The sequence below is a fragment of the Rhipicephalus microplus genome, chromosome 6 (assembly GCF_043290135.1).
Source record: "Rhipicephalus microplus isolate Deutch F79 chromosome 6, USDA_Rmic, whole genome shotgun sequence".
NCBI lineage: Eukaryota > Metazoa > Arthropoda > Arachnida > Ixodida > Ixodidae > Rhipicephalus > Rhipicephalus microplus.
Genome location: NC_134705.1, coordinates 131209377 through 131233681, shown reverse-complemented (window position 1 = coordinate 131233681; position 24305 = coordinate 131209377). Strand labels below are relative to the sequence as shown.

The window sequence follows — 24305 nt, the reverse complement described above, 5'->3', positions numbered from 1 at the left end:
TGCGTGTCATGTAACAACATGAATACATGGCACACGGATGATGCGCTCGCGGCCGTTTCGCTGGCTTCACATGTACTAAACTCGGCATTATGCGACGCGAACGGATGACATAAGTAAATGACACATCCAAGCAAGATAATCATGACATGCGTGTCATGTAACATGAGTATGTGCCACACTCATGATGCGCTCGCGGCCGTTTGGCTAGCTTCCCATATGCCAAATTTGGTACTACGTGACGTCAATTAATGACGAAGGTATGTGACTGCTGCAAACATGATAATTATGAGATGCGCGTCATGTGAGAACACGACTACATGCCACAGTCAAGGCGCCTATTCGCAGCTCAAATGAACATGAGAGGGCTCTGCGGAGTTGCAGCATGGTACATTCGCAGACGTCACCACGTCCACTGTTGCTAACAGAAATATTGAGTTTTCTGCAGTGTGACAGCAGTTCGAGCTGTTTTGTAGAAGGGAGGTGGGTTATTGACGCTGAGCATCTTATTTTAGTCGGCACCAGTGGTTCTGCAAGCGTGAGTGGCGTTCTTGGAGTGGTGGCGTTGTGTGTGTAACGCACATGGTTCACCACGTCTCTGAGAAATTTGTTACACACTTCGGGCGCTGCCACGACATGTAGTCATTGGATAAAATGGTCATTTAGTAGAGCCGAGTTAACAAGTTAACCCTGGTGCCTTACCTGGTAAAGAAGTAAAGAAGAAATCTTCTTGGCCGCTCGCTTTTTCTTCACGGGCAGCAGCATCCTACCGTGATCCTACCGTATGACACTGCACCTTGGACTGTTTGGACCTCAGTACGTGGCTTCTCTATATTGCCGCTGGGTGTCGCATGAATTGCGACACCCGGCGAATTGCTGGAACCGCGAATACATTTCGACGTGTTGCGGTGCACGTGCTCACCGGCGTTCATTTCGTTGCGTCACGCCGACGTTGCCATGCCAGGCGCTGGTCCTGCCATATACTCGCAGGCGCGCGCCGCGCTGCGTTGCTTTGACGCATGCGCGTTGCGGTGCGTCCGGCGTACCTCCGTCACGAAAGCAGGAATACGCAGTGTTGTCTGGGTAAGAGAGAGAGAAACGCATCGGTGAGAAATGCAGCATGTCACATTTCGCGCCGACTGCCATCGGGCCGCACCGACGGACGCTGGTCGCGCCAGTGGCATCTGCAGACAGACTATAGAGTGCTCGCGTTTTGTTACCGTATCTATAGCGTCGTTGTGCCCAGCATGCGCGCGCGTCAACGCTACTTTGAAGTATATTGGGCCCTTCATGATGCGCCCACGGCTGTTTTGCTAGCTTCACATGTAACAAACTTGATGTTTTGTGATGTCAATGGATCACGAAATAAATGACTGGTCCAAACATGATAATCTAGACATGCCTGTCATGTAAAAACATGACAACATACCTAGCTCATAGCTGGCTCACGGTCGTTTCGCTAGCTTCACATACATTCAATTTGGTATGACGTGACGTGAACAGATGACGAAGGTAAACGACACATTCAAACATGATAATCATGACACGCAAGTCATGTTCGGCATCATTTACCTCCACCTCGTAACGTTGCGCTGATTTTAAAGGGACCTAGCACCCTCCCTCATTCGTGCTTCACATATCATCGATTCCCACTGTACGTGGGATCGCCCAATTTTTTATTTTCAGTTTGCCACGGGCTATAGGCCTAAAATGGCATGACCACTACAGCGCGTTTTCAGGGTGCCTTTCAGTGTTTGCAGTATTATCGTATACTCTCGATGCCACATGTGCTGCTTGTTGCCTTACCATCATGAGCGCTTTCTTTCCCTTTTGTTTCAGCGGCTTTCAGGCAGCCTCCTGCTCTCATAAGTTACGAGTAAGTTAAATTTGTGCCATTGCTATCGCACTCCCTCGAGTTTCAAGACTTCTCAGCTTAGAAATTGCGTAGGCAAGTTAAAGCTTTGTGAATTCGGCACCCGATGTTGCGGTGCATGAGCGATGTGTCACGCCCTCTAGATCAAGGCTCAGTTTACCCGACACTGTTGGGTATGAAAGGGTACAAGACAATGAGCTTGTCTTTCGAAGATATTTTGGCCACTTCTTGATGATCTTCTATAGTTATCTGTCAAAAATGGCACACTCAACTTGCGAAATACTTACCGATGGCTGAAGAAAATACTTCGAGTGTTGAACGGCTGCAGTGATTAGCCATAAGAAAGGATCGAGCTTTGACCATGTGCGCATTCGCTTTTTTGATTTTTTATCAGGTTCACACACAAAAAACGCCAACTCCGTGCTTGTGCTAGGAACAGCTTTATTACCACGTGTGCTTCTGTGATTATTAATGAGTATATGCTAGGCCCTTAGCCCTGCTGATTTAAGCATTTGAACATGCACACAATTATAAATCTAAATCCGTTGCAGCTTCTCCTATATCCACCAGGGAAACACTCCTTGGCTGTCGCATTGTAGTAATAAATGGCTGGAGATGGTCGTCCACGGGGAAGTCTTGATAAGCAGGCACAGGCTTGAATTCCAAAAGTAAAAATACATATATGATCTTCTGATAAATTTGTTACATTTTATGCTAACAGAAAGCACATTACTATAAAGTCATATAGCAAAGCTAGATATCAGATGGCGATAATATTGTTTCAATATTGACTCCTGTTACTGTTATAAATATTTTTTAAAAGCTTCGAAGCTTTGTGAGGAATGCGAAAGCCTACTGTGCTTGTGCTACCCTTAGTACTACGGAGTGCACTGCTATCCAAAGCCGCAGTGAATTTGTGCGTACCGTTGTACTCTTTCTGACATCACCTTTTTTAGAATTCACACTCCAAAGAATGCTGAGGTTTTTCAGGTAACATGTTTTAATTATGCACAGCTTATTCCTCGAAGCAGTGACATTGTTTTGCATGAATTGCCTTCCTCGAATACATTATTTAAAAAGTAACTGCTAAAGTGTGACTATTGAGCGATAAGAAAAGGCAGCACGCACCTCGAGGGTAATCACAAGGACCACGTCTTCTGTCGCACTCTGAAAACAAATGGGTCTTTGTTGAACATTTCCAATCTCTTTGTGAATAACTGCTTCAGTCACAAAAGTAGCTCGTCTTCTTATCATTTGGGCGTGGTGGCGTTACGGTGTTTTGTCACAAAACCTGGTGTCGTTGGCCTCAACCACGTCATTTTTGTTTTCCGTTAGTGAAGCTTTTCAATTGAATCAACAATTAAAGACTTAGAGGACTCTAAACCATCACCCTTCGAAGTGAAGCGCGAGCGTTAAAGAGACTCGTACGTACAACGTTACAATTGGCGTGCCATGTTTCGCTTCAAAGCGAAAACCTCACCGGGTCCTGAAGAAAAGAAACAAGTATCACACTAATGTATCGACTGTTGTAAACTTCTGGAGGTTGAAACCATTTGAATTCTTCAGGACCAGTTCAATAATCAGTGCAACAACTCATGTGCAATGCATTAAGTGAAAACGTCATGTCTACAAATTTCTCGTGTGGCTAACTGAGGACGAAGAATAAAGAATGACGACATAATGCGACTCTTCTGGAAATTTTTCATCAGTCACATAACAGATTTCTCGTATAATTAGTTGTGTGGCTAACTGACAACGAAGTATGAAAGACGATGGCATAATGTGACTCTTTCGGAAATTTTCTATCAGTTGCATATATATCCTATAGCTTTCCTTACCTACAAAACATGAAAGCAGACCAACAAGAAATTGACAGATACATACGTGAAACTCTTTTGAATGCTCTCAATATTCCTCCATGGACACTCGTGGAAAGTCCGCTTCAAAGGGGGTTCCACAGTACCGCATTCGAACTATTCTATATATGCACACCACATGAATCAAGTCGCACGCCTGGCTATCACTAAAACAGAAAAGAGAACAATACTCGAACTTGCATCGATAGCCCCAATTACAGGAGGGAAAACCAATGTATCACACATGAATTGAAGCAACACTTTATGATAAAACCACTGCCACCCAACGTACATCCGCAGTTCCACGAATATTGATGTCGAACATAGGCCAAAGATCACGACAAGTGTTCGGACACTGAAGGCGCCTTCTTTGTCGCTGCACCTGGACCGCTGAACGGCAAACACACGACAAACACCATTCATCAATGAAAACAGATCGACTGCATATCAGCACAGGACACAGACTCAACTAGTATGCAAAAAACAGGAATCGTCCTCGCCCTACGAAACCACGAATCTACTTTCATTTTAACAGGTTCACTAGCAGCCTACTAAAATTTTTGTGGAGGCTACATTGACCCCTTTGCGCACTAAATTTTTACACAGCTGTCTGCCCCTCGTTCAGAGGTAGAATGGAAACAGCTGATGGGAATAACCAGCCATTGCGGAATTAGAGCCAACGAGCTCGTATATGGTTTGTCCCGAGAATTACTCGTCCGGACTTCAAGCCCCAGCATATCTCCTCTATTCTTGGCTCTGCGTATGCACCCGATTCTAACGTATACATAAACTCCGCAGCACCAAAGTTTCGAAAAAGCTGGACGACCCTTAAGTTTCACCTTTAAGAGTTGAACGCGATAGCGAAATACGGCCCCCTAGTGCGTCCTTCAACCGACAAGTGCATACTTAATAATATGTTTTGTTACATACACATGCACGAAAACAAACACGCACACAGTGGATTGGACCAGCGCGCGCTATTATCAGTGAATGGGTTCGTCTTCGTCCTAACACCTGTCGAACAAAATGCGTTAAAGGGACCCTGAAACACTTTTCAAGTAATCATGGAATGTACTCACTACAAAAAGCTTATTGCCTTATAAATTCAACACCGCAAAAACTTTAGGAATCTATCCCTGCAGTGCGAGGGGAGTTACAAAGGTGTGTCCCGTGCTGCAATCGCATTATCTCTTCTCTCGTCCCGACGAAAATCCTGGAAGCCAAGCAGGGAGGGGTGACAGGGCAAAAAAACTACCGCGCCTCGTGACCTTCAGCACTTTTTTTTTTAACATGTGGCATTTTCTTTATGAAAACGCGTGCTCGCGTGGGCAAGTAGCGGCCTCCCGCGGTTATTTCAGTAACATGATTTTTCGAAGTGTGGCAGCTTGGGCTAGTTGGTATAGCATGACGCTAGTTATAGCGCGAGAACAAAACGACGACACTCGTGTCCTTCTTGTCTCTGTGTCGTTGTTTTGTTCTCGTGCTATAACTATCGCTCATTTTCCGGTCACACAGGTGGTTTTTCGCTCATAAACAACGGGGCCGACACCGGTGGAGGGTTTTCTGCGACACAAGATCCTTAACGCCATCTCGTTAAAAACGAAAGCGTCCACCACCCGGGCCGAACCTCACTAAGGAATCACAGGTAGCGTGGCGTCACCTACGGACCCTGTCCTACCCTAATCCGTACATGCTGTCTTAGATCACGACACACACGCGCCACAGGGTTGATTCTGTGTCAATAAAAAATTCCACCCTGTACAACGTGGTATGGAAATGCCGATACAATCCCCCTTTGTGAGCCGAGACACAACACAACACGGAAAGGTGGGAGGGAGCTCTGTCTAAATTTGATCCGAAGACCCAAGAGGCCCTCATGATACGTACGAGGACAGTGGCCTGCACCGATCGGGCCCGGAATAAGTATCCCACTTACCGATCTACTTACGCAGAACATTCATATAAACATTTTATTCTCTCCCGACAGAAGACTTTCATCATTCGAGGTCTTTTAGAGTGAAGACTACTTATACAGAACCACTTTTTTTGGGAAGCAATGTCAAGCTCTCGGATGACTTTCTGACAAACCACTTAAATACTGCGTGGAAAGTCTGACTGCGTTTGCGGCTCGAATGATGACTTTTGTTCTTCAGCATTCATTAGAATTTTGTATTATATTCCATAAGTTGTTTACTTTACTACGTAAAGAATTGGGGCTCTATCCCGAATCAAGTTCACGTACTTTCCCTGGTACTTATTTTCCGCAAGCTCGTACCAGAACTTTTCAAAACGGTCCACTCGATAGGCTGAAAAAGTGAGGAACTCATCATCATCATCATAATTATCATCATCATCATCATCAACCTCACTGCGCCTGCTGCAACGCAAAGGTCGCTTCCATATTCTGTCAATCAACCGGTCCTGTGCTTGCCGCAGACACTTTATACTCGAACAATTTGTAATCGAATTCACCCACCAAACCATCTGCCTCCGCCTCGCGCACCCTTCTATTGGAATTCATTCTGTTACTTTTAGTGACCGGAGGTGACTAATAGTAATAGGCTAACAGGCGCAGGGAATGTAGCCCACGGGCTACATTCTATGCGCATGTCTGTTTTTCTTTTTGATTTCATCTAACATCTTCTGAACTCCCGTCTGATTTCTGATCCGCTCGGCTCTTTTCTTGTTCTCTAGATTTACACCTGTCAGTTTCCTTTCTATTGCTCACTGCGTCGTTTATAATTCATGTTTAACTCTCTTTGTAAGCATGCAGGTTTTTGCTCTGTAGGTAAGTACCGTTCAATGAAGCTGTTATATACGTTCCTCTAGTAATGATGTATTACCATTTATGAGTTGATAATACCTGTCCAATTTTTTCTTCCTTATTCTTATTATTTTAGTTACTGTAGTTTCATGGTTCTGCACTAAATATAAGACATATCTGCAGTAACTAGAAAAAGATACTTGTTGTAAATAGAAGTGAGAAGTGACAGACTCATTAATATTGTGCCCCACAAAGAAAAGACACCCATAAACTTACACTTTTCTTCTGTAGTTAACAAAAAGCATATCTGCCATTGTGATTCCTCCCCGAAACGTCTTGACATATATGTCACGTTTCGTTACAGAAGCTTTCACTCGCGTTCGGCGTCACACCACAACAATTGTATTATTGGTTCAGTTCTGCCCACCCGTTACAATGAACTCTTCCGTAATTCATCACGTTGAGCGACGAAAACATCGCGGAAGTTGTCGTGTCCTCCTCTCATTCGGAATCAGAGCGGGCGCGCTAGGTGGCGCAGTGCAAAATCGATGACATCTGCCTGCTTCGGCAACACGATGTCGGGGTGCTGTCACCGCGCACCTACCAGGGCGTCCGTATCTGCCAGGAGGATCTCGAGCGTAGAAATACACATGATGATGACTGTTCGGATGAAGAGGTTCCTGATGCGGAGTTTCTTTCATTGATTAAATTCGGTGGATAGATGACCGGGTCGGTATGGGTGCCCAAACGAGCTAAAGTAAAGACAGATGAGATCCGGAAGCGGAAGTCTGGCTGACTCAAAGGTGCCGAAACAATTGAACGAGCCAGCAACCATTGCTTATGATTGCGCCCCGCGTCCCTTCGTTCTCTTCTATTTGAAACAACGAGTAGTTCGCTACTTCCGGAAATTATAACAATTTATGGCGGAACGGGCACTTTGCGACAGTGCTTGCAGTAGTCATTTAAACTAGCCTAGAACTACCAATGTGATGAACAGCCACTCCTTCCCTCGCGGATCCTTCAAGGCGTTGTCTCAGAAACTAAGCAGGGCAAGCGAAGAGCAGGCAACGTAAAAGGGTTCTGTAAACGATATCGTGCTCCACGCTTGAAAACTAAGCTATAGCATACACCTTGTTCTTACTCGTAGTGACGAAGACCTGCCTGCTATTCCGCCTATAAGTGGCTTTAGGAAAATACTGAAAGAAAATTCGCTCATGACAAGTACGTTGATTTAACTATGTTAAGCGTGCCCCGCCGCGGTGGTCTAGTGGCTAAGGTACTCGGCTGCTGACCCGCAGGGCGCGGGTTCGAATCCCGGCTGCGGCGGCTGCATTTCCGATGGAGGCGGAAATGTTGTAGGCCCGTGTGCTCAGATTTGGGTGCACGTTAAAGAACCCCAGGTGGTCTAAATTTCCGGAGCCCTCCACTACGGCGTCTCTCATAATCATATAGTGGTTTTGGGACGTTAAACCCCACATATCAATCAACTATGTTAAGCGTAATTTTCATGAGCTGGTTCACCATTATTGCCCAAAGTAAATCAAAACAAACCTTTCCAAACGAGTACAAAGGTTTCCTCCATCTTATATGCTCTAACTGGCGGCATATTATATTCCTAAGTTTGAATAAAGGCTTATCTTCATTGATTCTGATTTTTCGTTTTCACTTTACTTCCAAGCAGTGCACATATATGCAAGAAAGATAACGCTATTCGTCAGTCTGTGAGAATAAGAAACTTCCTTTTGGGCGGGAAAAAATATTACCGCACTTGCGCCCTGCCAATTAAAAAAAAAAAACGAGCGGGAATTCATTGTTAAGAAAATTCAGCAGTGAATAGAGACACGTTTTAAAGGACATATTCATAGCCTATTGAAATCATGCCGCTGACGCTCGCAGCTGCGTTTCAGGGCTCTGCGAAGTACCTGCACAAGACTACGCACCTGCGCGTACGTAAGCATTGTCTTGCTGCTGCACGAAAATAATCACATTTTGCGCTACCAATGGTGTTAAAATAATGCTTTGTGCTGAGATCTGTAGCAGCTGGGATGCCACTGAAGAAGTATCGAATTATGTCAAAGTACACAATTAGACAATTTATTAAATGCGTTAGTTGGTCCCTTTGAAAGAGCGTATACATTACCAGAAGAATAACCGAATATCTATACGACAACTTGACTGATTAATTCACAAACATTTAGGCGTCTCCTGTGGTTTTGCCCAAAGACGAAAGACTATCTTTCTGCATGGGCTTCCGAAAATAAACCAAGAAAACAAAGATATATAGGTACCTACCTTGTTGTACACAATTCACTAGATAATTAACAATACGGCCGTTATATTTCTTGAGTCGGCTGAAATGTCTTTGGTAAATGGGGCCGATAGGCTCAAACAACGTTGAAGAAATGTATTTTTTGGCATGACGTGAACACTTAGAAATCATTTTATTTACTGCTAGCGCTTCTCTTCAACGGATTGCGGAGGCTCGGATTTCATGGATGCGGTGTAAACAATGTAACTCTCGTAACCTGTGAAGATAACGTGCCGGCCACATTTTCTATGGAGGCGAACATGCTTGAGACCTGTGTACTTAGATTTGGGAGCACGTTAAAGGACCCCAGGTGATCCAAATTTTCGGAGCTTTCCACCACAGTAACTATCATAATGAAATGACAATTTTCGGGCGTTAAACTCTTATATAAACACCTTATCATCATCCAGTCAATGCAATAAGTTGTGCACTCCATACGTCCCACTGGCCCCACCCCGAAATCGGAGAAATATCACTTTTCATGTAACGTAGACTGATTGTTCATCATGTCATCACTTTCATGTTGATGTTCGCATTAGTGAAGAAAAATTATGTAGATGTGTGTTATGTGATGAGTCATGTTAATGTGATGAGTGAATGAAAACGATTACGACGATGTAGGTGCGGGCCTAGGCGCTTAAGTTATGACCTAGCTGTTCCCGTGAATTCAGGCAATCACCTGATGACATGAGGTGGACCATACATGAGGTGCGCTACGATTGCGCCACGTGTGAGGATTACAATGCGAGAAGCTTCGTGTATAGGGACGAGCCAAACAACGGCAGAAGGAAGACAGTGGGCCGAAGCTTATTATTATTATTATTATTATTATTATTATTATTATTATTATTATTATTATTATTATTATTATTATTATGCACACACGTTACTGCGCCTGTTCTCTTAAAGAAGCAATGATATCAAATTTACTCATGCCAAGATTTTTGCGTCAGCGAGTAGCTATAGACCCTGTAGCTGCGATTCGCAACCTGAAAGGCAGCTGATGGACGAATAACTATCACTTTCCTCTAGATCACGCCACAGCTGACCACTTCTCCACAGAAAAGAGTTAGGCCAGGCTCAGCTGCTTCGCGAACAATTCGTCTGCTAGGCGGACAGGTTCAATCATGCCTTGTCACCTGCATTGCTGTCATCGCCATACAGAGTGTCGACTCAGGTTTAATACGATAGTCTGGAGCTTGGAATACCCGCGATTCGCGACGTCGCGAATTATTTTCGCTTCGATCGACATTTTGCAGAACAGTGATTTTGTAATGGTTGCCGTTCAAAGCATCCATGTAGAGGTGCCCGAGAATGCACGTTTCAGCCCCGTTCGCTCGTGTAACTCAGCTATATTGGTGTGTTTTAGCGTGCAAAGCACTCAGGTATACGATGAGTAGTCAATGCAGTATAGCTATCGCGAATGAGCATCAGTGGATAAATAGAATACGTTCTTTTTTGTGCCTTCAAATGGCCCCACCTATCCAGCCTATTGGTTAACACGGTATAACCAATTTTACGTGGACTCAAGGTCTACAGATGGACTGAAATTCAACGATACCTTCGAGATACTGTTAGCAATGATATCTGACTATACGCTGTTGCACTTTTCATAGCTTGTAGTCGTGTTCATGTGTAACACATACGGGATATGAAAGGACCCCATTATTGTGCTTTTTTTGTGCTTCGAACGAGAACACTGCAACTCACAACGGTTCCTTGACATGCTGAGCGAGAAGCACACGTTTAATCAGGATCCTTTGTTTCGCCTTTCTTTTAACTGTGGTTTTTATCCTGATAATTTCACGAAATAATTGAAACCGGTGCAACGGAGATCACAAGCGACGAGTGAGTGCGCTTCTGCGCTTTGGCGCCAATCAGCGCCATGATAAGAACACTCAGATCATACACGTAATCGCTACTAGGGCATCGTCACTCAAGATGGTATTTGTGGAATGTTCTGTTCTGTTCTGTTCTGTTTTAACTGTTTTGCTGTTGAGAGGTTGAGAAGCCTATTGCCTCGGCTACTCCATATCACAAAGTTCTGCAGCGAAAAATAAAATAATAAGCAGAACGTTACCCAAAAATTAACAATACGGAAAAGGAAAAAGAAAACACATAATAGCACACTGAAACCAGTTCAAATAACATGCCAATACGCAGTTTTCTTCACGCAGTTCACACAGTCATAAACTATTTAAACGCACACCTTACTACTCTAATGCCAGTATATACATGACCACATTTTACATAGTACCCATCTCTGGCTTTCAGTCATAGGCGCTTGTCCAGTGGAATGTATCACACCGAACACGTAGCACTAGTGCCGGTGTCGCAGGGCAGTCTATTTTTCGTTTTTTTTTTCTCCTTATTTTTTCTACGCTGTTTGACATCTAATATAAAATAACTTCCACGCGACGGATGTCGTTGAAATTTGGCCAAGAAGACCTAAGCATACCAAGCGATCAAATGATGGGAACATCTCGATCTTGAAATTTGATGTCGGTGCTCCTTAAGGCCACCTAGTGGGTGCAATGCAAGCTCGAGAACATTTCCTGCACTAAGTGTTGAAAGTACGCACTTGGAATAGGGTATCGCTATCGCGTTCAACTGCTTCATGCGAAGCTCAAGGTTCCCCTGATGTTTCGCATAATTATTCTACCGTACCTTTAAGGTTCGCAGTGGCCAAGATTCACGTTGGGTGGGAAAACCACGAACTTTGAACAAAACAGTTCAGGTATTAGATTCATGATGTACCATGTTTCATCATACTCGGTATAGCATACGAGGGGCAGTGAATTCCTGAAATATAGACATGTTGGGCAATATATCATGTTTGCACTTCTTTTCCTAAATGGACCTTTTATGGAAAGCGAAATTAAAGTATTCGTAAGTCTGCATTTCAATTCTGTGAAAGGAATAAATATGGTGACAAAGGAGAGCACTCTCTCTTCTTTAGGTGTATCCGAAAATCAGAAAGCGCGACATTGTCTGCAAAGTCCACTTAAAGGCCAAAATATGAATATTTGTAGGCAATGAATTTTTGCTCGAGAAACTAACTGCCTTTGCAGTGTTCGCCTAAAGTAATCTTCACGAAAATCGGGAAGAGCTATTGGGATCTCGTGTTTGTTTTTATCTGGATGTGCACATCCTTTATACTTGCTCGTCAATGCTACGTCACTTCAAATTGCTTCACTGTAAATTGCTTCAAATCGCTTCACTGTAAGCTTATCAGAACTACAGCAATTCTGGACATTCGCTGCGTGCGAACTCTGATTATTGTGCTGCAGAGGTACTATACTTCTTACTTTCCCGAACAGTGGTTTGAACATTTTCTTTATTTGCAGCGGTGCAGGTTATGTTCCAACAATGCAGCCAGGTCACTTAGACCAGTCTGCGTTCCCGAAAATCCATCTGGTGGTATCATGTTTGGATCAGTTAACTACCTGTGAGGCTGGTAAGCACTTAGTTATTATAGCAGTTGACTACCTTACTAGATGCGCTGGAAGACAAATTGTTCAGGGAAGGTCAGTCACAAAAGCGGCATGATTTTTTTTTAGAAAATGCTCCACTGAGACCCGCTGCTCCAACCATCATGATAACAGACAGAGAAAGCGTATTGACAATGGCAGAACTCAACGTAGGACAAAAGTCTATGAACTGCCGGAAGCCTGAAGAAAGCACTCGACGGTAGGTTTTTTTATTTGCATGTATATAGAGAAAACATATTCAGTCAACAATCTTCCTTACATTGCTTATACTGATGGCAATGCTACGCGAAACAAAATTTACTCCAGTTTTCCTGAAGGACGGTATGTAAGTGCTATGTTTATTGCAAAGCTACCACACCAACGCTATGACAGTTGCTAGGCAACACGCTTACGTGTGAGACCACCAGAAGCAAGACTACGATGGCGTTCGCTATATTGTCCGTCATGGAGAGGTAACTTTCCAAACAGGCAACATGCGAAACCTTGCCGGGACGGACATGCGAATATGAGGACTACCTGAGAAAATGTGGTGGTAATACTTCAGCGTATTTCTAGTTTTTTCACGACTCAAGAGCCTATAAGGACGTCCTGGATATGCTCTACTGCACAAGGCGCCATCAGCCTTGTTCCGAACTAGCGCCCATGATGCGCTTGAAGCCGAACGCAAAACGACCGACAGTGACGGGAACTGGTCGTTGTGCCAACCAACTTTATCCAGATAAGCTGTGCAGCGTGCGTTCGAGCACAATATGACAAGGCATTATACGAAGATATTAAAACGCAGCAGCAACAGAACAGAGAGGGGCAGTAAATTCGCAAGGCCCTCGTGCTATAGGTGGCGTGCCATACAATCCAAAATGGCTGAGGGAGGAGGGTCCACCCGGGAACTCGCACACGAAAAGATAAGACGCATGGAAGTACGCTCCGTGCCACTTTCACCGGATGAACTGTTCATTGACAAATGAATGTGTATCAGACCAAAGTACTTTACCAAACGATCATCATCATAAGCAGCAGCCTGACTACGTCTACTGCAGGACAAAGACCTCTCCCATGTTCCGCCAGTTAACCCGGTCCTGTGCTTGCTGCTGCCAATTTATACCCGCAAACTTCTTAACCTCATCTGCCCACCTAACCTTCTGTCTCCCCCTAACCCGCTTGCCTTCTCTGGGAATCCAGTGAGTTACCCTTAATGACCAGCGGTTATTCTGTCTACGCGCTACATGCCCGGCCCATGTCCATTTTCTCTTCTTGATTTCACCTATGATATCCTTCACCCCCTTTTGTTCCCTAATCCACTCTGCTCTCTTCTTGTCTCTTAAAGTTACACCTACCATTTTTCTTTCCATTGTTCGCTGTGTCGTCCTCAATTTATGCTGAACCCTCTTTGTAAGTCTCCAGGTTTCTGCTCCGTAGCTAAGTGCCGGCAAGATACAGCTGTTATATACCTTCCTCTTGAGGGATAGTGGCAATCTACCTGTCATGATTTGAGAGTGCTTGCCAAATGTGCTCCACCCCATTCTTATTCTTCTAATTACTTCAATCTCGTGGTTTGGCTCCGTGGTTATTACCTGCCCTAAGTAGACACGGTCTTTTACAACCTGAAGTGCACTATTATCTATCTCGAAACGCTGCTCTTTTCCGTGGTTGTTGTACATTAATTTCGTTTTCTGCAGAATAATTTTAAGACGCACCTTTCTGCTCTCCTTGTCTAACTTCGTGATCATGAGTTGCAATGCATACCCTGAGTTACTCAGCAATGCAATGCCATCGGCGAAGCGCAGGTTACTAAGGTACTCTCCATTAACGCTTATCCCTAACTGTTTCCATTCTAGGCTTCGGAAAACCTCCTGTAAGCACGCGGTAAATAGCATTGGGGAGATTGTGTCCCCTTGCCTTACACCTTTCTTGATTGGTGTTCTGTTTCTTTCATTATGAAGCACTATGGTAGCAGTTGATCCCCTGTAGATTTCTTTTAGGATGTTTATATATACTTCTTCGACGCACTGATTCAGCAGTGTCTGCATGACGGCTGATATTTCTACTACTTCCCAAACGATAGTAACTGCTAAATGCTCGCTACCTCATTTTACCCGCAGTGCGAAGGGTGGTGGTGTAAGCTGATTGATCGTGCATCAACGATGCCTTGCGTATAGTGTGCGTGTAACAGAAAACCACATGAACTAGAATTGACGAATGAACTTAAGGCTTCTCGAGGTAGTATGCACCGAGCATGCCTGGAGGATTTGCCGCAGTATTAAGTCGCTAGCGAGTAGCGCCATTGTGATTGCACGGCACCAAATGTTTACCATGCCGATGGTTTACAAACAGATTAAGCCGTCGTCATTACTTGCGTTGTCAGGAACATGGAGTTGTTTCTGCGATGCAACGCAAGCATTTACCATTCCATTAAGTAGCGTTTGCGTCTTTGCCACGCTACGGCTCTAGCCGGGCGAAATTCAGCGCACTATAATGTTGCAAGATTCATCAGCGCGATTGAAACAAGAATGTCGAGAATACGGACGTATGCTTTTGGCAACGTAGTAGAAAAATTCAACCAACAACAACACCATTTGAAAGGTACAAGTTAAGTGGAGGAGAAGATAGCAGATAGGCACTCTAAACTGCACATTTCATCGCTCTAACCATTTCGCTTCGCTGGTCGCGCTTGAACGTGTTTCCGGCATGCGGCGTTTCATATTATCCACAGGGATTGCGCAACACGCAATGCACAAATAACACATGCTTTTATTTTGCCATCACTGAAGATATAACACACTGAATGCAATAAATGTGACCTACTAGCATGAAAAACAATAACGCACGGGGGGACGTGAAGTGCAACTCATTCCTTGTTTGTTAGCAGCTCATCATTCATAGTCGCTGTCATTCCCGGTGCATTCACAACCTTCAACGTCTAGAGAGAAATCCTCGTAATATAGTTGGTTTGTTTCAACATCACTGCTGAAAGTAATTTGAAAAATTTTCTCCGCGAAGAACGTCGACAACACCAACACCGCGTCACTCGCCACGTTTATCCTTGGAGCGGGGATTTTACTCAAAACCTGCCAACGAGCGAATCGCTTGCAGTGTGCTGCCTTCTATCTATCGAAAACGTACAGCACGAGCGGCGCTGTGTTGGCCAAGATTTGGAATAGCAAATCGCAAACCCACGCGACATTCCGTGGCATAGAATAAATGTACGATTTGTGTACTAAAACAGAACTGACGAATACGTAAAACAAGGTGAGTTGCCACTGCGAAGGTGAGACTGTAACATTTAAGTAACCTACGTGGCTTCAGAAAATCTCGCAAAGCTGATGTGTGTACCCTGCGAGTATACTGGAATGGTCGAGTTGCCACGTATTTTAACGAAAACTTCGCTTCTAGCAAGAACGAGTCAGATTTATTGTACCAAGGACGATCAGGTTAATTTACTGATGCATGAAACATGCAAAGTGGTTTTTGCTCGTTTCTTCCTCATGCCTTAACACTGAGGCTAGAACAGCCCAACAAAGGAGCTTCTGCCTACTGGCCATCCTCGAGAGGACGCCCCTGAATTCCGCTTGGCAGCACGACAGTCTTAAGGCATTGCGAATAATCTACTTAGCATTGCGTGAATTATACAAACTTAATCTAGTGCCGCTGAAAGTTCAAGATATAGCCAGAAAACCGGCTATATCTCGTTTTTCGTTTTGCGTCCTGGCTATATTCATCATTCAACTTTGGCATGATTAATACTGGACCTGGCACCGTATGTGTTAGAGTTAGTTTGCACGACAGGTCTGTTTTTTCGTCATAGGAGAAACAGCTGAAGATGGTTGGTAGGTGTGACGGAAAATCACGCATCTCGGCGAAGCATGGAGAGTGGGTGAAGGCCCATAATGACTATGTTGAAGTCGCCGATTAGTAGCGATGATGGCCAGATGAACAGCCAGCAGGACAGATAGAACGACTCACGGACGTACACACGGACAGATTGATGGACAGGGGGACGGACGAACAGGCTGATGGACGAATGAATGGACGTCGCAGGTGGTTTTTTCACAGCTGTTGTGAAAGAACCGCCTGTGGTGGTGGTGATACGAGTGTTCCAGTGGTGTGATACATGTGTGCCCATCGGGACATCGCCGGACAATGCCAGCCCCAAAGGAACTTTGTCCCTAAAATAAGGTCATGAGAAGAACAGTCTGAGGTACTTTCAGAAGGTAACATTTGAAAATATCCTTTTTACTGTTTTCTGACTGGCTGTTTGTACAAAGGCGAGAATACAGTCCTTGTAGTGAGCAAAACATGCGTTGAGAATAATGATTATTAGAACAGCTATGTTGTGAACAATCAATATTATAACAGTTAAATAACTCTACACTGATTCAACAGATCAACGCTTCAACTTAGCGTCTCAACAAACTCAATCTCACGAACACAAAGGTATTTCAATGCTCCCGTATGCTTGCGTTCAGAACATGCTGTTTGATGATCAGTGAATATTTCGAAGGATTCCCGTCCGTGCTGTGCAGAAAAGGTGTACAGCCATAACATAGTTTTTTTAAGGTGAAGCTTCTTAAGCCATGGGTTGTGTGGCCGTGATGTATGTAGTAGTAGTAGTAGTAGTAATAGGTAGATACCTCTCGTTTAGTCCTTGCAATGTCAGCTGGATAGTGGTAGTTCTAAATGATGAATATATGATGAACAGATGCGAGATAGCGGTACTTGTAGTGCTCACTAGATGGAAAAATGGACAGACAGACAGACAGACAGACAGACAGACAGACAGACAGACAGACAGGCAGGCAGGCAGGCAGGCAGGCAGGCAGGCAGGCTGGCAGGCAGGCAGGCAGGCTGGCAGGCAGGCAGGCAGGCAGATGCATAGACGCACGGACGGATGAACGCATGGACGGATTGACGTACTCACGCACGGACGAATAGATGGCTGCATGCACGTACGGACGGAAACAAGAACTAGCAGACAGACGGAAACACGGACGGACTCATGGATACTTCGCCCCACTCATCATCATTCACTCCATGGATAGGCTGTGACTTTTTTTATCGACAAATTCTTTTTACTCGATAGCTGCTACATGCTGAACTTTCTATAACAATACTTCAAATTAAATGAGAAAGACTAGTAGTGCTATCAGTGCTCTATAATCATTAGAATGGCTCTTGGAAAGTGAACAGCAACAAGTGTGAGGCATCGCTTGTAATTAAGGCGCTGTTCGATCACTCCCGCGCACGAAAACCTTGCCCCAGCTCGGATCAACCGAGAAGTGCACGTTAAACGCAACATAGAAACCTTTCCGTTCAGTATGCCATTACTGAACAAGCGAACATCACATATATAGTATTTCATCCTGACAAATTCAAATTACTATTATTATTATTATTATTATTATTATTATTATTATTATTATTATTATTATTATTATTATTATTATTATTATTATTATGTTGGTAGTAGTAACCTTGATTGTAGTAGAAGCAGCAGTATCAACATCATCATCTGTCTCGCGTCCCAAACGCACGATATGAATATGAGGGATGCCATTGTGCAGGGCTCCGGAAGTTTCGATGGTATAGAGTACTTCAACATGCGCTGATGTCGCACAGTACACGGGCCTCCAGCGTTTCGTCTCCAACCAAATGCGATCGCACCCACGACCTTTGGGTCAGCACCCGAACACCATTACCACTACACCACCGCGGCAGGCCGACACATCTAAAACACTGCGAACGAAGTGAGCCACTCAAAACTGATAGTGGATTAGGAAATGCAAGGTGTCCAACCAATAACCTGATATCACGCGCAGGCAATATTTGACACAAAGTAACGGTGCTATGGCTGAGTCAATATGTTTCCAAAGGCTTTTTTGCATCATAAAATTGGTCAAGATATTTCATACCTGACTGATTGTTTGTTCCTTTTGCAGACTTCAGTGCACAGGCTTCTTCAAGGTGGAGTAAGATAGCGGGTAGCAGCATAATCAGTATTGGAAGAGCCCAAGCTATTGCTTCCATCAATCTTCCGCTCCTGTGTGTGGGCGCAAGTTGAAGCACAGCGCTGATAATGCACCTCTAATTTGTTCATCGAACGCTATAAGGCAAAATGCATTCAGCACACACTGTTTCTTTTCGTAATAATTCGTATGTAATCGCAGAACGAATCTTAAATCTAATAACTAAATCGAAGACACTAATGCTCTTCCAAAGCGAGCATTATTATAGACAAACTTGTTATAGGTATATTCATCAATTTATCGAAGCAATCATTTTTCTAATCCCGCTAAAAGTAAGAAAAATACTGTATTTCACGTAGAAAAGTTCAAAATCAAGAAATGTCTGCTTACACTGGGATTCCACTGTGCTCTCTGTTTTGGGACCACCAGTTTGATTCCTCCTAGGGTTTGCGTGTTTACAGTGGGGTTCCGCACAAATGAATTCATTGTGACAGCCTTGAAAATATAATACGACTGTTCCAAAGCCCAAAGCAATGAGAGCTATAGGCGAATCTCTTGTGCTGTGACGCACGACTCTTGCTAACAATAGCACAATACTAAAGCATTTTCAAATGCGTGAGCGAGCGCAAACAAAAGCCCTGTTTTGAGGTTTTAAACCGGAAAACGAAAATTTTGTTCCATAAGGCTGACGCTATCGCTTCGAATGGGCACTTGATGCTGTTTTAGAGAGTAAATATAATACACATCTTTTTATACTATAAAACGACATCAGTTTAGCTATCTAATTATGACCAAAAGTATATTTTAGTTTTTGAAAGGCGTTCAACGTTCACTTTGCAGTGATAGGCAAAATGTTGAAAAGGGGGTGTGGATGACAATAACCACTTCTTTATGCGCACTGACAATGTCTGCATGCTAATATAACTTTACTCCACAACCCATATTCAAGTGCAGAAAGCAGTCGTTAATTATTTGCACAGTGAAAACTCGTGTGTTAGCAGTTTTTCGAAATTTCGTTTCCAGATGCGCTCGCTGAGTCAAGTTATGACTCAGACCTTGTACTATTTATGCTGTACTTTTTTAAATTTCGCACTGCATTCACAGTCTCCACTATTCACACTGTATCTGAGGTCGTTAAAACTTGTGGAGGTCATGCAAATCCACTCAACAAATGTATCTTGCACTCGAGGATCACTACGACCCGGACTCAGCAGAATATTTCTTAAGGCAAACTGACTCGGTCTCACACTCACAATTTTTTTTCAACCTAACTCACTCGGACCCCAACTCAACAAGACGTAACTTCGCCGGACTCACTCATACTCAGACTGACGGCTCAAGTCTGAGTGAGTCCGAGTGCGTTGACTCATAAGTCTATTAGCTTAGAATTATCCTAGTCAACCATGATGTCACTGCTCTTTAACACCGATTACTCAGGTTATCAGTGCTCTTGGCGTCTTTTGATGTAGTACATTAGAACACAAGTATGAGGGCTCGTAAACCAGTAAGGTAATTTTTCTTGAAAACGTAGTCTACCTGGTCACTTACGTCCAACACGAGAATAGCCGTAAGAGTCTCTGTGCATCTTTGTTCCTAGACGTCATAAGGGCGTATGCTAACGTTACGCATGAAGCAGTCTTCATCACTCTCGAAGATGTAGGAGTACGTAGTCAGGCGTATCGCTGGATACGTAGTTATCCGTCGATGCGATCCTTCTTTGTGAGCGCTGAAGACGGTCAAACCTCTCCGCATTACAGCCACCGTGGCGCCCCCCATGGAGGAGTAAGTCGTCGCATGCTCTGAAGCAGTTTGCCCTGCTCTTGTTATACGAGACGCACCGACGCGGTATACACGTATCAACCGACGGCTCCGTTTTACAGAACAGTTTAACGGCATCTTTTGTTATACCAGTAAATGCCACAACAAGCAAATTCATGACATTCCACGCTACAACGTCAATAAGAGTGGAGCTCACAGCTCTTCGTGGCGCATTGCAATTCATTAGTGATCAATGGCCACGAAATTGGACAATTTTCAGTGATTGTAAGGCGGCACTGCGATCCCTTCTATCAGCTTTGTACCGCGTCTAGTATGAACAACTTGTGTTCCAGATTGATAAAAAAAACTCACCATTTAATTCAGAATCGACAAGAAATAGCCTTTCAGTGGCTTCCAAGTCATTGAAGAATAATTATCAACGAACGGGCCAATCGAGCTGCCCGTTCTGCCCATACTGAAAGCAATCAAATACTAATTCCGCTCTCTAGTACTGACGCTGTACGGAAACTCTGCATGCTTGCCCGCAAGCGCACTTCGTCGCACTGGAACGAGCCACACTTCACGCGCGCATGATTAGTTACCTGAGAGCCAACTCTCAGTCTTCAAAATCCTCCAGAACTTCGCCATCGACCCTTGTTTTCTAACCCCTGTACAGGGCAGCAAACCAGTTCTACTAAGTTGACCTCTCTGTCTCTTCCTTTTATTTATTTTTTTCTCTCTCTTGAAAAAGGTGACAACATAAGATATGTTTATGAATAATTTCCTGGAAAAGTTTGGTGAAAGTGGGAGATGTAAGGGCACTCCCGTACGTAAGTCATGCCTCCGATCAATAAATATCGAAGTGGTGTATGAATGATATATTTTTAGAATACGTATGAGTAGACGTAAGTATAGACGTGAATACGGGTAAGGTTGATAGTACTGTTGCCTATCAGTTGATGTGACTAAAGGTCAGCAAAAGAAAGTGAAACTTACCCAGACTCACTCCAGAAATATGTCTTGCGCTTTGCACTTACTCAGACTCAAAAAAACTCTCCTGAGCAGAACAAACTCGGATTCAAACTCACGAAAATTTTCTGCACCTGGACTCACTCAGATTCAATTTCAACGAAACATCAATTACCCGCGCTGAGACTCACGGCTTGATCTGAGTTGGTCCGAGTGAGTCGACTGACGATGCAGACCTATGCTCCATTCACCGCCACCACTGGTCACCATAGTTTGTGCTGGCATTCTGCCTTGGAAGACCCGTCCGGTAGCCTATAGGTCACTAGGCCCTGTCTCCTTAAATTTGGACTACTTAGTTGTGTACGAAGGCGGTCCCTTGCATTAGGAAGTGAACTGCTTGTCCCAATATTCTCTTTACACCCCAGCCAGTTCTGCCTGAGCCCTTCAATACATTTACTGGTCATGAATCTTCGGCGAAAGTTGGATATAGGGACTGGACCAACCGCTAGGAGTGCCCTCGTCCGCGCTGGTGCATCGGAGCGGCCCCGGCGTTGCAATGATACGACATGCATCACAGCTGCGAAACTTGAATAAAGGTTTCAGTGAAGATCGCTTACATCTTCAGAGAGATGTTACCTTCAAGGGAACTCGGGTAAGTTCTTACACAGCAAACTTTTGCCACGAATGGGGTATTGAAGCTAGAAATTCGAAGGCAACAAACGCGTGCTGGTCCTACTGTGAGATATGCTACCGCTGTGAAAGCATTCTGCTTTCCTGAAAGTGAAAATTTCTCGATAATCAAGAGTTTTTGAAATACTCTGGCGAATCCTAAAGCGTCGCAGAAATGCAGTGGTGCAACTCTTGACAGCGCGTATTCAATCTTTCAGGCTATATATACACTCAGTGTTTCCCCGGCAGCCTATACCGGGGCTCAGCCGTGGTTCACCTCCCTGCCTTTCTCCTTATGTTCTCTCTCTCTCTCTATCTCTCTCAATAGGAATGTAACTAGAGTGGGCTCGTATTTATCGAACCAACCCCCAGCATGAATGAATCAGTGCTTTGAATTTAGCGACTGCTGAGAATCAAGCAATACTTCATCAGGCTTTTGCCTGGTTATCTTTCTTTTTTTGCGTTGATATATTATTATGGTGCCGTGTCACGTTTAAAGTTTGGTTGGTCATGCAGTGTAGCTTCCAGCGTAGTACTCTACTGTACATGTAGCTTACTCACGCTTTACTTTCACCCCACCGTGGTAGTCTAGTAGCTAAGATACTTGGCTGCTGAACCGCAAGTCACGGGATCGAATCCTGGCTGTGGCGGTTGCATTTCCAATGGAGACGAAAATGCTGTAGGACCATGTGCTAAGGTTTGGGTGCACAGTAAAGAACCCTAAGTGGTGGAAACTTCCGGAGCCCTCCAATACGGCGTCTCTCATAATCATATGATGGTTTTGGGACGCTAAACCTCACGTATCAAATATTCTGTGTTTTTCCTGTCTTTCTTTATTGTTTTACTGATAAGGCGAAGCTCTTACATGCCTCCTCAAACATGATTATTGATCTACTGGCTGCCGCACCGGTGGCGTCAGCATGTGACCGCAAAAGATTTCTTGTCGTGCTCATGATGCATAAATATAGAAAATTACCTTTCATGCTTTTTGCACCTTGCGCTAGCTTTGCACATTTTTTATGCGTCCTCTCTTGCGCGGTCACCTTAGAAAGCTGCAATTGGTAGCGCTGCAGTGTCTGTTTCAATCTGTTCATATGTGCTTTGACATTTTTTTTCTTTGGCGAGCTGTATGCCTCTCCTTCTATTTGGCATGTCACCTCGACAATTCCGTTCATCCCATTGCCTGTGTAAAATATTGAAACGGTAAGCATTTCACTCATCAAGGTTCTTTATTGCTAGTATGACAGGGGAAGACGCGGTTAGGATGCTCACCTTCATGAACGGTGTCATTATCTACGGCAGATGCGTCAAAGCGGCTCAAGCACCGACAGTGTGGATGCAGCCACGACAGTTTCTAGCTCAGCTGACAGTTCTCGGCAACGCTTGGTAAGCTGGAAGCTCTGGACCGTTTCGAACGAGACAAATACGCCAGGAGGCTGTGAAAAATTTTCAACACAGCGTCCAGCAATGGTTTCGGAACATCGCGCGCGGCGTCTTCAAGGCCACTCGTCTGATTAGCCGCTGGTTCACGCGAAAGATCTCACTCTCGTCGAATTGGTTTTCCCTCGCACCCACTTTCGGGAGATGAAATTTGAAACTGCCAGTTTCTTGTCGCGGACCCCTCATTCGCTGTCTAGACAGCCAGAACATACACTTTTTGTCATTTCCCTTGTGAATCGATCGATACCCAGGCACGCCACATGTACGCAGCACCATTTTCGAACTACAGGCGCAACACGCACAGCAAAAAACATATGGTGAAAAACTGCCAGATCCCATCTACAATGGGAAACGATGATATGCGAAGCACGAACGAGGAATCTTGATGTGTCACTTTAAAATCGACACAACGTTACGAGGCGCACGCAAATTACGCCGTACATGTCTTCCTTGTCATGGTTATCATATTTGGACGTGTGAAACATTTTCGTCGTCTATTCACGTAACGTGATACCAAATATGTAGAGATAGATAGATAAATATGTGGAGTAAGACGTCCCGAAATCACCATATGATTATGAGAGACGCCGTATTGGAGGGCTCCGGAAATTACGCCCACCTGGAGTTCTTCAACGTGCACCGATATCTGAGCACACAGGCCTACAGTACTTCGCCTACATCGAAAATGCAGCCGCCGCAGCCGGGATTTGATTCCACAACCTGAGGGTTAGTAGCCGAGTACCTCAGCCACTAGAACACCACGGCAGGGTGATATGTGGAGCTAGCGAAAATCCCGCGAGCGCGCTAAGAGCGTAGCATGTAGTTATGTTTGACATGACACGCATCTCATGGTTATCATGTTTAGACGTCATATTTACCTTCGTCGTCCATTCACATCACGGAAAACCGAATTTCGTATATGTGGCGCCAGCGAAATGGCCACGAGCGCGCTATGAGTGTAGCATGTGGTCATCTTTTACATGACAAACATATCATGATTATCATGTTTGGACGTGTAATTTACCTTCATCGTCTATTCACGACACGTGATTCCAGAATCGGTATATGTGACGCTAGCCAAACGGTAGCGAGCATGATTTGAGCGTAGGTTGTAGTCATGTTTACATGGCAAGCATGTTATAGTTATCATGTTTGGACGTGTCATTTAGTGTCATTTACTGTCATCGTTCATTCACGTCGCGTGATACCAAACTTGGTAT

At 44.3% G+C, this 24305-nt stretch overlaps 1 long non-coding RNA gene across 1 annotated transcript; it reads right to left on the bottom strand.

Annotated features, from left to right (window-relative positions):
* Positions 1–2294: 2294 nt before the first annotated feature.
* Positions 2295–18787, bottom strand: LOC142764944 (uncharacterized). The gene is made up of 4 exons (XR_012883978.1): positions 18640–18787; positions 18196–18323; positions 2999–3037; positions 2295–2524 (listed from the first exon to the last, which is right to left on the bottom strand). It is a non-coding gene; the product is annotated as an uncharacterized LOC142764944 (long non-coding RNA).
* Between the last annotated feature and the right edge of the window lie 5518 nt (positions 18788–24305).